Here is a 14028-nt window from a genome sequence, read left to right on the forward strand (position 1 = left end):
TCTGGTTGTTATGACAACTTCTTTTGTATAGTTTGTAAGTAATCATGATAGAGTCTAAAAGATCACATTGTTAGAAGGCATCTTCATTAAGACAAAACATTGGACCTCAGTGCCCTGGGGTCAAGTAAACTATCAATTTGCAAAAGTGAAAAACTTCCCAAGCAACAAACATGCTTTGAGAACCTAAAACAGGCTAAAATTTCGCTGTTAAACTGTAATATATGGAAACAAAAATGATTGTTTAAAAGGAATGGAAGTGAGAATTGGTGAGTTTAGAAAAAATTTTCTGCCATATTTGTTAAATTTTTCATTCAAGGTCTATGACTGTGTGTGTGTGTGTGTGTATGTGTACACACATATATATATGGTATATTTTTGGGGTGCCCTCAAGGATAATTTAGGCAGACACTTCTTCAGCCTTTTAACCTTTTAATCTTTGTGCATGTCTGTGTGCATACACACATATATCACAATCATTTCAAAGACAGCGAATAAGAAAATGAATGGATTTTGATTTTATGAGCACATGGAAAGCCTCCTAGAGAAGGAAAACTATGACTTGAAATTTAATGTAAAATTGCAGTTACACTTAGGATACATTGGAGACAGATGAATGGGCTCTCTCAGGCTATTTCAGGAGGAATCTGCATAGATATAAGGACTGCATGTGTGCAGAGACTGGATCAGGTTTTAACATTCAGAAGACTGAGTTATAAATGAGAATGACAACATATTGCTGTATATGTAATAATCTGTACATGCCTTCTCAGGAGGAAAATTTACTGGAGAGATTAAATTTTTTATTGTTATAGTCAGAAAATAAAAATTAAAAACATGGAAAAATTGTAATATTAAAGTATAAACTGCAGTATACCTGGTTTTAATATTCAGAATCAACTAATGTTTATTGAGAAGTAAGTGCTGAATTTTGGGACCATCACACATTATCTCTAAGATATGTTTTACTACAGTGCAAGGAGGTATTAATATTTATTTTCCTAGGCATCATGCAGTTAAATAAGCTGTTAATGTGTTAATTGAGGTGGAAACATTATTTAGTTGTCAGTATGTTTTGTCACCTCTTAGCGCTGTTGCTGACCCTCCTTCACTGACTTGGTCTTAAAACTGACTGTTTTTCCTGATTTTGTGTGTTCGTTTTTAGGGCTTCTACAGAGGCTTAATCTCTTTAGGATATTCAGTTAACAGTAAGTACAGCAAAAGATTAGCTAAAATGCGTCTAATAAAACTTTGTATGTGTGGGAGGCTAAAGACCCTAGGTCTGAGAGCAAGAAAGCATATTAATGAAGCTAAAATATATATCTCATTGTAATCTTTTTGAAATAATTGTTACATGGTGTCTTTTTATGTTCTTTCTTTTACTTGAGGATATGGGGAGGACTGGTGACATTTCATAAATAGGAAAGTTTAGAAATATCTGAGCAGGAATATATAGTAGCACTTTTAAACTATTGATCTAATCTTAAAACAACACTATGGCCTAAGTAATTATTTATTTAAGAAATACTAATGCACTGTTCTAGGAAGTTGATATACATCAGTGAACAAAACAGAGCAAAATCCCTGCCTCTGTTAAATTTACATCCTACAGGGGTATAGAGAGATCATTGAAAAAGGAGCATAATAAGCGATTACGTAGGATCTTTCTTAGAAGTTATATTGCTATGAGAAAAAGATATAACTGGGAAACAGGGATAGTGGATAGGTTGTAATCTTAAATAGGGTCATCAGTGTAGGCCTCAGTGAGAAGTTCGTATTTAAGTAAAGGTTTGAGATAGCTGGGGGAAGTGCATTCCTAAGGCAGAAGCTTGCCTGTTGGGTTCAAGAAATAGCAAAAACGTCAGAGGGGCTGGAGCACAGCAAGGAGAGAGCCTACTCAAACAGGCCACTGGGGGCTGGACTGGGTAGAGCCTTACAAGCCTTTCTAAGTACCTTGGCTCTTACTCTGAGAAGGGGAGTCACTGGAGGAGTTAGATGAGAACACTGACACAGTCTGACATTTTCAAAGGTTCACTGTGGCTTCCACATTGGAGCAGAATTGGAAGCAGGAGACAAAGGAGTGGCGCATGGCGGTATTCACACAGGGGTGATGGGGACTTGGAGCAACATGGGTATATTTTGAATGTAGAGCCAATAGGATTTGCTGAGGATTTCCTAGCAAATGAACTGTTCAGGAGTGAGAAAAAAGAGAAAACATGCTTCTTTACATATTAAAAACAAAACAAAACAAAAACTGGTTGAAAGAGTACCCGTGTGTCCAAGGACAGATGAGGTCTGTCCAGGAAGTATTCAGCCATGTGCCATGACTTTAATAAATAGAGACATTTACTGAAGAAAATACAAGATACAAGCAACATTGTACACAGGACAATGACACCTCAGTCCCCTTCAAAGTAGGCACATTGGGACCTCACACAGTTCTCCCTATGGCCATCAACTGCCCCATAGTATTTTCCTGAATCTCATTGACAGTCTGATATGCCTCCCCTTTCAAAGGTGATTTTAGTTTAGGGAAAACCAAAAGTCACAGGGCGCCAAATCTGGGTTGTAGGGGGGCTGAGTTTGATGTTCCTCCAAAAAACTCTGCAAGAGATGTGATACATGAGCAGGCATGTTGTTGTGATGAAGCTGCCAGTCACCAGTTCCCATAGCCGTGGCCTTCTGAATCATCCAAATAGTTTCCACGAAGGAATATTCAAACTTAATGCAAAATTTGATGCAGATTTTTTGCTCTACTTTCTCAGTCATTTTTGAATGCAACAGCCACACAGTATATATGCTCTCAATGGCAACTACCACCCCCACTGACTGGTACAGTGAAGTTGTCATTGTTCACACATGCGCATTCCAGTCCACTCTCCTCGGCTACCAGGTTACATTGATTTTACACAAACTGTTCTCCTTATACTAATCATGGCTGGACCTATAAAATTACATGTAAACATTTAAATTCAGGCCTCGCTCAGGCCACAGAAGCTCTTAATCGCTGCACTGGGTGGGGAAGGAGGCAGAGGGATGCTGCAGCTTCACTCATCCTCTCCACCATCAAAAGAAGTATTTCTTTTGTTAATAATTTCTCATTTTTGTGCTTCTACACCCTTCAACTCTCGTTTATTTCTCTGTTTTTGTCTTCTATTTAAGTTTGCCTCCTACTCAGTTTTCCACATATCGCTTATCATTTGGATCTTTATCAAGGCTAAAATACTCATATTTTGAACCAAACCTATTCTGATAACATAATTATGAGCAAAATTGTTAAGCCAGTGAAAGAGACTCTGTCAAAAGACTTACAAGGGAAATAAAAGCCTTCTTATTTACTTTTCAATTTTTGATATGGAAATTAGTATGTGCTTATTACCATCCACAAGCATATTGTTTACACATCAATTAAACTCACATTGCCTACAAAAACTTTAATTACACACTACTAAGAGCTGGAAAATTATGTACGGCATGCTTCAGATAGTCATTCCCAGATGTCAAACTAAATTACAGGTGAGGAAAAGGCAAGCCTCTTGTGAAATGCCATAATAATAAGAACAATTGTTGTAAAAAATACAGTGCCTGTTTATTTGGCTCAATTTTTGAAGATATGGATTTTTTAGGAGAGATACATTATTTTTATTATTTCCAGCAGCAAGTCCAATTTCAAGGTGGAATGTTAAGGTTTTAAAGGCAGACCTTGTGACTCTGTGCTGATGAACTAAATTCAAGAAGAAAAATGAAATCCATGGATAAAATTCATGTTATTTTATTTTCTGTTCTACCAGGTTTTGTGTTTACAGAAGGAGGAATCTTTGGCACACCAAACACAAAAGATTTACATTTACAAAACTCTTTCCTCAAGAGAATCACAGACTCCCCCTTTAAAGCTGGATTAGAATTTACATTTTTAAAGATGTTTCAGCTGATATTTCAATCTCCATTTAATTTCATTTAATAAAGTAATGGCATAACCTCAGTTTAAACCTTACTTTACTTCATATAACCTTACTTTAGTCTTTCAAAGAAAAATTTCTAATTTCTCTTCATCTTTTAGATATCAAGTCCAATTTATAGTCAGTCCGAATGACAACGGCTAGAGGTCACCACTAGAGAAAAGTACTGTGAAAGTGGCAGCAGAAGCCAAGCCTGGGTGAGTTGTTCGTCCCCCTAAGGCACATCCTGCCAAGTCCATATATTTAGTTACCTTACGCTACCATGCTATGATTGTATCAGACTTCAAGGAGTCAGAATGCCCAGCCTCTTCTAGAGACTATGTTTTTTTTTTGAAATTTATTCTAAGGAAATTTCTTTTCCTCACTACAAATGTATTACTGTTTTGAGCCCTCCTCACATTCGAATATATCAGGCACGTGTTAGAAAATTTAGGTTGACATATAGACTTTTGGATAACAAGGCCTCCAAAATCATTGTGATGGTTTTGAATGAATACAAAGTCAAATACTTGGCATTATGTTCTCAGTCCTGAAAAATAAATATGCTGGTTACCTTTTCAATTCTTCTGTTCCATTTTTATTTAAGTCATTCTTCTTTGTCAAATTCTTCTGATTCCTGACTCCTGACTCTTTTATTATTCAGGTGGAGCTAGATCATAATAAGTGGGGGGCAACACAACTTCCCTGGATTTTTCAATGCTCCTGCACTAGCCTCCTGGGCCACCGAAACTTAAATGCTATAAAATGAGAGAGTGTTTGTTTTCGCTTCTCTTTGACTATAAAAAGCATCTTTGCATGTGAAAATTAGTTTGGCAGTCATTTGCCAAGATAATTTCTCTAATTTGTGTCATTTTTCAAGAACAACCAGTTAGAGCCTTCACTAGGTCACTAGGTTAAGCCTCAATGTACCTGGACAACTGGAGGACCACCTCAGTAGGCATTTACATGTCAAAATGGGATGAAGCTCTAGAAGTTAAAGACCTCTCTAGGTATTGGGTCTTAATAGCCTAGATTTACAGTTGTATGGCTCCTGGAGAGATTTTATTTACAAACAGGAGGGAGACAGCCGGCCTGTTTTTCTTTTTATAAGCATAGAAAAATCATTTTTCCTTAACTCACCTATAGATGTTTAGCCATTCACATACGGCAATTACCATGGCTTTGATTTTATCCCTCAAAGATCACAATAATACAGAGCTAAATGCACTTATTATTCACTGTGAGGAATTTACTAAGAAATCTGTCTCTGACTCAGAACATCTTGTATGTGTATTCAGGAAAAAAATGAATAAAAAGAAACGTTGAATTTATAACATTAATACAATAAAGTAATCCCGAAGTCAAAAGAGTTTAATGAAACAAAAGATTTATTCCTTATGACAATTACTGATCAAGTTGGGTGGAAGTGTGCTCCTTGCTCAGTGACCCAGGATGACAGAGGTTCTGTCTTCTTGTGGCACCATCACTGCCATAAAACTCTGGGGTTCGCTGTGGCAGAGAAAGAGAATGCAAGAGAAGTGGTGGGGAAGATACCTGCTTCTGCCAGAAGAGTCTGTCACTCCTGCTTGAACATCGGTGGCCAGGACTCGTTACGCGGCCCTGCTTAGCTACAGGGAGGCTGGGAAATGTTGAGGACAGCATGAAAATTCAATGAATGCTAAATATCTCCATTATATCTTGGCTTCTGTTCTAATTATTCCACAGCCTCATGGCAACGAGGAAAAGAGAGAATTAATCTAAGTAAAGGATAATTCAAGAGCTTTAATTCCCCTGTTGATGCAAATCTCCAGCCTTTCTGTCATCAATGCCTTAACATCTAACACACTTTTCATTCCCTATCAAGTCCTGCTCATACATTTGAAAGAGCTGATCGATGTCAAGAGTACTTCTGAAGGACTGCCTTTGAATCCTAATGCTAGTGAAACATTAGAGGTCATCAATTTCAAGGATGATTTAAAAGTTTTGTTCCTACCATATTTCTCTATCACCTTGTTGCTCATTCTCTCTGTCATTCGGGGTAAATATGGTTTTTACCATCTCTCTGTCATTTCTGTGAGGGTTGACTGCAAACTGACTCTAGTGGGCTATAATTTATGGCTATTTTTGCAAAAATAATTCTTGACAGAGAAGTAGCACATTGGAAGTCTGGTTGATGGGCATAACAATCACAGAGAGTACAATTTGTAATTATTTAAATTTTTCTCAGGTCACATTAGCAGTGACACCATAAAATACATATTTGCTATAGTGAGAAAGAATCAAAAGTTCAAAATTGTCATTTGAGAATACAAGATATACAAAGGAAAGGAAAGCTCAATACTCATTCATAATACTTATTTGTAGTATGCTTGTTCATGCAGTCAATTCTTATTGCACATAGTAGTTATGTTGTCTGATGTTGCCACAAATACAGAATTAGTGAATATTGGCTCTTTGCTCCTAAGAGAAATATAGGGTTAGGTTCCTGCAAACCCATATTAATGACTTTTTTCAACTGATTAATATATAACTTTGTTTTATGTGAGTTTCTGTTTAAAGATATATTATTTAATATATGTTATTGATTCATTAACACTAAGCTCACGTCCAACAGCACCATAACTCATGCTTAAACAAATATTACCTAATGTGTTTTCTTCTGAAAGTTCAACACAGCTTTTCTGTGCTCAGGAACACTAGACAGCACTCCAGCATTAAGCTTGGAACTATTTCAAACAAAATCACCACCACCACCAACAACATGAAAATGCAAATAGCATGGCACTAAATAGATTCTCCCCAAAGGACACTTGTTGACAGTATGAAATTTGAAACAAGAAGGCAGAGTGTCACCTTGTCCCTCAGCTGGAAATATGCATGTCCTGAAATTCAAATTTTTCCCACATTATGCATGTCCATGAAAGACTGTGAAAATGCTGTAAGTATTGATTTTGGGGGTTACAGATACATTTTTGTGAGTAGACAAATTTTAAAGTATATAATTTACAAATAAGGTGAACTGATGTGTTTGCAAAGACACCAAAATGAAATCAGCACCATGTTGCTGGATGTAGGCAGCCATTTCTTGCTGCCCTTTCACTGGCGTTCACAGAGAAACTGGACAATTTTGTAAGACATTTTGTGGAATGAATCAAAACATGGGAGAAGCATGGGAACTAGATGATTTTTAAAGTTCCTATAAACACCAAGATTTTATGATTTTGTTTTGTGCAGATTATACACTGGAATATCAAACTTAAAAGATGACTTTGGCCTCAGATTTTTAAAAAAATATGTTAATGATATTAGCTGAGGTTTTAAGTTGTCATATAATTATACCTTCTTTTATGCAATAAATACTATTTTCTGGCAGTGTCATTGATATTGTTTGGACCTTCAAAAATGATCTAGGGTAATGGGCAAACTTACACACACACACACACACACACACGCACACACACCCTACAGGTTATGCACTAAAGCACTTAGATGAGGTTTACATTCACATGATTAAATGAATATGTTGTTTCCACTGAGTTCCCTTAGAGAACTGAGCTAAGTATCTTTTATAATATTGTTGCAATGGTCCAAAAACTTCTCTTTGTTCTCTTTAGAACGTGTTTGGATTATTTCAAAATTTCTAAATCACAAAGAAAATGGGTCTATCTTCTGTTCCTTTCTTTCAACTCAAAGTGGTGCTATCAAGTTTTCTTTTTTATTAGACTGATATAATACTTAACTTCATATGAGTTCCTATTTTAAAATTTAAATATGCTACTCATGTTAAAAATTTTTCTTACACACAAACTATTAAAAATACAACTCTGAATGTGTACATATATGATATGTTCAGTGAGAACAAGCATTATGTCTTTGAGTCTACAACTTCATCCTTACCACCTTAAATATTGCTTATTACAATAAGGTATTCAATAAGTATCTGTTGAACCAAAAAATAAAAAATAAAAATGAAGGAACATGAGAACTCAAGGTATAAGTGGGAAGGATACAATTAAATATGGAAAGCTGTCACATGAGCCTATTTTTTAAATCTTATTATTAGTCTATATATCATTGTATAGAAAAAAATCGGAGTTTGGGTCTCAGCCAGACTTTTGCTTGTGTGGCAGATCATGTTATCTGAAGTTGAACTCATCAATATGTAATCCATGCCATGTTCTTACAATATGATATTGAATCTTCTCTAACGTATAGTGACATCCGTGTTCCTTTCCTCTTGAACCTGAGCAGAACTTTCTAACTGATCCTATCAATAAAGGTAGTGGAAGACAAGGCTGTAAAAGCTGATGCAGATTCTGTATGGCTCCCTCTTTCTCAGAACACACACCTTGGGAGTCCTGTGTAAATATGTAAAAAACCTGGCTACCCTGAAGCTGCCATGATAAAGAGATCATGTGGACAGAATATACAGAGATAGAGACAGATGACCAAGAAGCCCAGCCATTTGTTTCTGTACCCACCCGTTTGAGGCTTCCCAGATCAGATGTGTGACTGTGATTAAAGACACCTGGGAGAAAACCAAGCCACAGCCATCTGACTGCAACCTGATGAAACACGTTGACCCAGAACTGCACAGCTGAGCCTCTCCTGAAATCCTGACCCACAAAAATTGTGAGATAAATGAGTATCATTATTTTAAGCCATTAAACTTGGGGATAGCCACTGTAATGGAAAGGGCTTGGGCAGGCAAAGAAACAGTTCAATTGTCAAAACTCTTAAGAGCTGGAGCACCATGTGAGATCATGTAGATTTTAGTGATTGAAAGATCTAATCCTTTACTTACCATTATTGACTCTCTGAAAATTCAGAGTTCTAAACTCAATTTTCAAGTGGTGTCTTACAATTTGAGTATGTAAGTTGTCTATGTTTTTATGTGGTGCGTGGGTATGTATAAACCTGGGGCAAATTTCAAATAAGTATCTTTTTAAGAATATAAATGTTGGGGTACAGAAGTACATAATATCCACAAAATTATAGTAAAAAATTTCTTGCCTTGATTGAAATCAGGTTTGTCTCTTTAGTTTCTCAGGTATTTCAAAGAAGTCCATTTTTGTGTCTTTGCAATAGAATGCCCTTTGATGGAAGAATTGGCTTTTGATTTAAAAAAAAAAAAAAAAGCTCAAGTTAATAGTTACTTCTCTTTTGTATCAAATGGATACATTTTGTGCCTACACAAGGTTTCTTATCCCACATAGTTCACCAATAACCATTTTTTTTGTAAAGCTGTTTTCCCAATGGATTATTATTTTCTGAGAGTCAGTTGGTAGAGATTTAATTAAATACAGTTTCTCTAAAAATAATTTCTTTTCAAACTAAAAGAAACTACTGCTTTTGCTGCTTTTAAGTTATATCAAGATATACCTCTTAAAACCACATTTCACAAAGTTTATTTTTCTTTTAATTATCAGTCCTGCTAATTTACTAATTTCTTTATGACCCTGAAAGGAAAAAGGAAAAAACAAAGACAAAGGGACAAAAGACTGAGAGCTTACTGAGAAAATGTTTGTTGTCAAGCAGGGAACCCAATTCAGCACTGAGTCTGGGCTCGGAGGTTCAGAGGAGGAGACATGGGTGGGTAAACTCTTTTAAAGCCAAACTGTCCCTTTCTCATTTTAGGAAAACCACATCTTCAAGAGTTGCAGACCAGCTGCCAACATCTGGATTTGTCAATCAGGTAAATGTTGGGTTGATGGGAATGTGGCTTCTGCTTCAAAGGTATCGTACCCACCTGAGGACAGTGGCATCCAGCTGTTTCTACTGCAAATGTAAGCTGTCCAATTCAGGATTATGATTCCAGTCGGAGCTGCACCATGTCAGCAAGTGAGGTGCCAAGCGATGGTGGATCGGCTGTGTTAGATGTTGGTTCTTTTGGTGTAGAAGAAGAACAATACATGGTTCAACATATTTTCCTGTTACTGTTCACAAGAGGACCATCTTTGGCCCTGATCTTGCAGCAGCTGTTGGTAAAGTCTTCTGTCATTACCATGTATCTCTGTCCACTAGCTTCTCTGTCTATTTTAGAGTGTTGAATCTTATTAGTAAGCCAATCATAACATATATTAATCACCAAATAGGTAAGAAGTTGGAAACAGCCAAATCTGATAATATAATAGCTAAGAGAAGAGGTACATCAGAGGAGGATTTAAGTAAAAAAGAAAAAAAAATTAATGGAGTGCCTTTGTGAAGAGAAAGAATTGTTTCATTAAATCTTTGTTCTCCGCCAAGAAACTGCCTCAGCTTCCTCTTCAAACTAAACATTAATCTGACTGCTGGACTCACTCTGATTAAGCTTTTCTTTTGGAGGAAAAAATAATTTAGTTCTTAGCTCCTGAGTTCCAAACCTCATCTTCCGGGTTTTTGAGAGCAATTAAGGGATTCTTCAAAGAGATATTTTTATTTTAAGAGCAATTTTTCTGTTACCTGTTGGCAACAACATCTATATAGAGTCCACTCCCAGTTTTCACTTCTAAAGTGGCATTTTTAGAGTTCTTTCCTTGGTATGAATTCTCAAAAACACTTCTAGTCCATATTTTAAGGAACGCTTTCAAATTAATGCTTAATGATAATCTTAATTACATATTACTTTTAGGTAATTTCAAGAAAAGCTTAGACATTTCTAATATGTAGAGAGATGCAGAAGGGCCTGTAAGAATAAATACAGGAAAAAATTCAAAAACTAAATCAATTATAAACAGGGAAAATAAGAGTTATGAAAAAGAAGATTTAGAAAATGTATTTATAAAGGTCAAAGGGGGAATAGAGCTCAGAATCGGTGGTAGATAATTAGGAGCAGCAATATCTTACCTCCATTCCCTCACTTTCCTTCTTCTTAGGTATGAAGGGGTTTTTCTGATAAGCATTAAAACCAGAGTTCAATTAAGGAATCAAAGTAGACTCAGAAAAATAGTTTAGGTAGCTAAAAAAGAAAAGAAAGAAAGCAGAATGAATGACCAGTAATATACAGAATTATGTGGCAGATTTCTCAAAATTAGAATTTATTATTCTAACCTAAGAAACATTTGAAAAATCAAAAATACAGTATATATAAAATAAAGCTATGTATCTTATTATGTGAGCATCCTGATTCTATCTTTTGGACCACCCTTTTTTGTTTGAGACATGCATTATTGATTGATTGATTAATAAGAACTTTTTTCAATTGAAGAAATAAGCCTTTTGTCTTTCATATCATTTACATAAAGCAGATTTAAGTGTTTATCTAAAAGTCCCACTGAAAAGGGGGAAATAAGGATGAAACACTAGATTCTGTTATAAAAGAGAAAGAACTTACTGCTAACAATAAAAGCTTATGTTTCTAGTTTCTGCCATTTTTTTTCAGTTAAGAATAAATGTTAAACCAAGCTTTTCCTGGCAACTCTGTTAGGTTCAGAATGAAAACAATTAATTAAATAGTTTTAAAATTAAAGAGAACTCTGCTCTTAATTGTAAATCAATTGACTTTGGATAGATCAGAAACTAAATGGTAATGGGACAAAATCAAAGTAAATTTAGATGGTAAAACTTGTGTCTTCCTTTTCAATCTGACAAAGAACAACATTAGGTGATATGCCCGGAAAATACTGCATGGTTAGAAAGTACAACAGCGAAGCATTAAACTAAGCTACAGCTAAAACTATGTATTTTCAGTGGCCCATTTCATAGCTTCTCTCCCCATCTGTATCACTTCATTAAACCAGCACAAAGAACTCCAAAATGCCATGGCAAGTAATTTAATAAGAATTACTCAATGTACCTGATCAAATTTTCAGCAGCTAGATAATAAAAAGGTGAATGTGAGAGCACTCAAGGTTTTATCCAATCTCATGGTTTTAAGTACCATCTATAAGCTACGGCCTCCCAAGTCTCAATTGCAACCTTGATATTTACACGGAAATCCAGCCACCTATACAACTGAATTGTTTCCAATTACCAACAGCTAAGCCCATACATTAAGCTAAATCTATAGATAAAATTATGTATCTGATCAGATGGATCACTAGGCATTTTAGCCTTCTTCTTTCCTTCACACCCCACCTTCAATCTATTAACAAGTCTTATTTTTTCTCTCCTAAATATATTTTTAAGCCTAATTGCTTCGCACCGTTGTCTCATGGCTGGAGCCTTTGTCCATGTCACTGTCCTAGCCAGTCTGCATTTACTGCTTCTGCTCTTGCTTCCCTCCAGCCTGTTCCCCACACAGCACCGCAGGTAGCTGTCTTAGAGTTTAAGTCAGATCATTTCACTTGTTAGCATCAAACTCATCATGGCTTCCCTTTATCAATGGATTTAAACTCAAACCCAAACTCTTTACCTTAGACGCAGCTCCCCGATGTCATTTCTTACCACTTCCCCAGCACTCACAGTGGCTTCTTTTCCTGCTTTGAGGTTTTTGCATTTTCTGTTCTCTCTGTCTAGTACACTCTCCCCTACATTTTCATATGACTAGTTTCAGCTTAAACAGCAACTCCTCACTCCTAGTCACTCTTTTAGCTTTATTTTCTATACAGCACTTAACATTATCTGAAATTATATTTCTAATAAAGGTCATTGTCTGTTTCTCTGTAACAGAAAGAAAGCAGGAAGGGCCCTTAATGATCATGCAGTTCACCTTCCTTGTACTGTTTGAGAAGAAATTGTGACCCATAGAAGCTAAATATTTTGCCAGTGTACATTCAACTAGTGAAAGGTGAAGGCAAAAAGGAAAAAGAATTCCTCTGGACAACAGTAAAGCAGAATTTTTCCTGCTTTATCCTCCTATGTTATAGCTCATTAATGTTTATTTAACCCAATTATCCCTTCTTTTCTAAGACATCCAGTGGGGAAGAGAGAGCTCTACTTTCTCACCAGAGATCTGCAGCTCTGTAGTAGGGGTATGTCATTTTAAAGCACATCAAGAGTATTCGTGTAACTATCCATTCCTACAACTATCACAGGTATCCGAGATGCTTTGTCCAATAACTTTTCTTCACTTAGTGACACCGGACAACTGTAGGGATTGTAAACTGTTTTATGGTTTCCTACTACCCCAACTCTATCACATGGAGTCAGGGATGATAGGAAGCTCCGATTTAGAGATTTGTATAGTTGAAATCGTTTAGTAAGTCATTGTAACTTGAATTCAAAAAGGCAGTAATGTGTGTTGTCTTTTTAACTCTCCTATTGAAAAATGCTTTTAGTGTGAACTTCTGCTTTTCAAAATCTAAAATGCCTAAAGTGCTTATTTGCTTTATAAAACACAATAGACAGAACATGGAGCAATCTTTCCTGAAAGGCCTGGCGGCACCCTTGAACTGTCATTACGAACAAGATTCCTCACATGCAGCAGGATAACATGAGACCAAGAAATAGCAGACAGAGAAATGTCAGAGGTGTGGGCTTCTGTGTACTTATTACCCAGAAGTTATTCATGACGATTTAGTTGCTGAAATTAGTCAGTTTTGTTGTGACTTCCACTGTTTCTTGTTAGAGGGTTCAAAAGCAAATGTGGGTATTTGAAGACTTTGACCGGCTGATTTTAAAATAATGAATTCTTTGATATAATTGGAGGAATTTTGAATACAAATATTATGGTTTATAGAAAACATTCATGTAAGAAGAAAGTATTAGTCAAAACACGAGAGCATTATATTAGCTTCTATGTGATGTGCATAAAGGAAGCAGAAAACATGGAGTCCATTTTTTAAGTTTTCCTGGTCAGCATTGCCATGCACTGACTCTAATGTCCTCTGAGCCAGGAACACCTAGGTAACATCTGGCCGAAACTTGGCTGTTTCCGTGAACATAGAAGGAGTATAGCTGATTTTTCAGAATTACTGCAAAGAGCCCTTAAAGCTATTGAACACATACCTAGGAAGCTTTGCAGTATATGAAATACTGTACCATATTTTATTAGTGAGGAATAAAAAATGTGAATAGCTTTAAACCTGGTTTCTGTCCTAAAGAGGAGAGGCAATAAGTATACAAATCTTCAAAATATAAACTCACCAGTGATAATAGTTCTGTGAGAAGCACTAACAAAATGTAGATATTCAAAAAAGAAAGAGGCTGCAATATGATGAAAGCTGAACGAAAA

This window comes from Pteronotus mesoamericanus, unplaced genomic scaffold (genome assembly GCF_021234165.1).
Source record: "Pteronotus mesoamericanus isolate MK-2021 breed Mesoamerican mustached bat unplaced genomic scaffold, CSHL_Meso_final contig_50, whole genome shotgun sequence".
Taxonomy (NCBI): domain Eukaryota; kingdom Metazoa; phylum Chordata; class Mammalia; order Chiroptera; family Mormoopidae; genus Pteronotus; species Pteronotus mesoamericanus.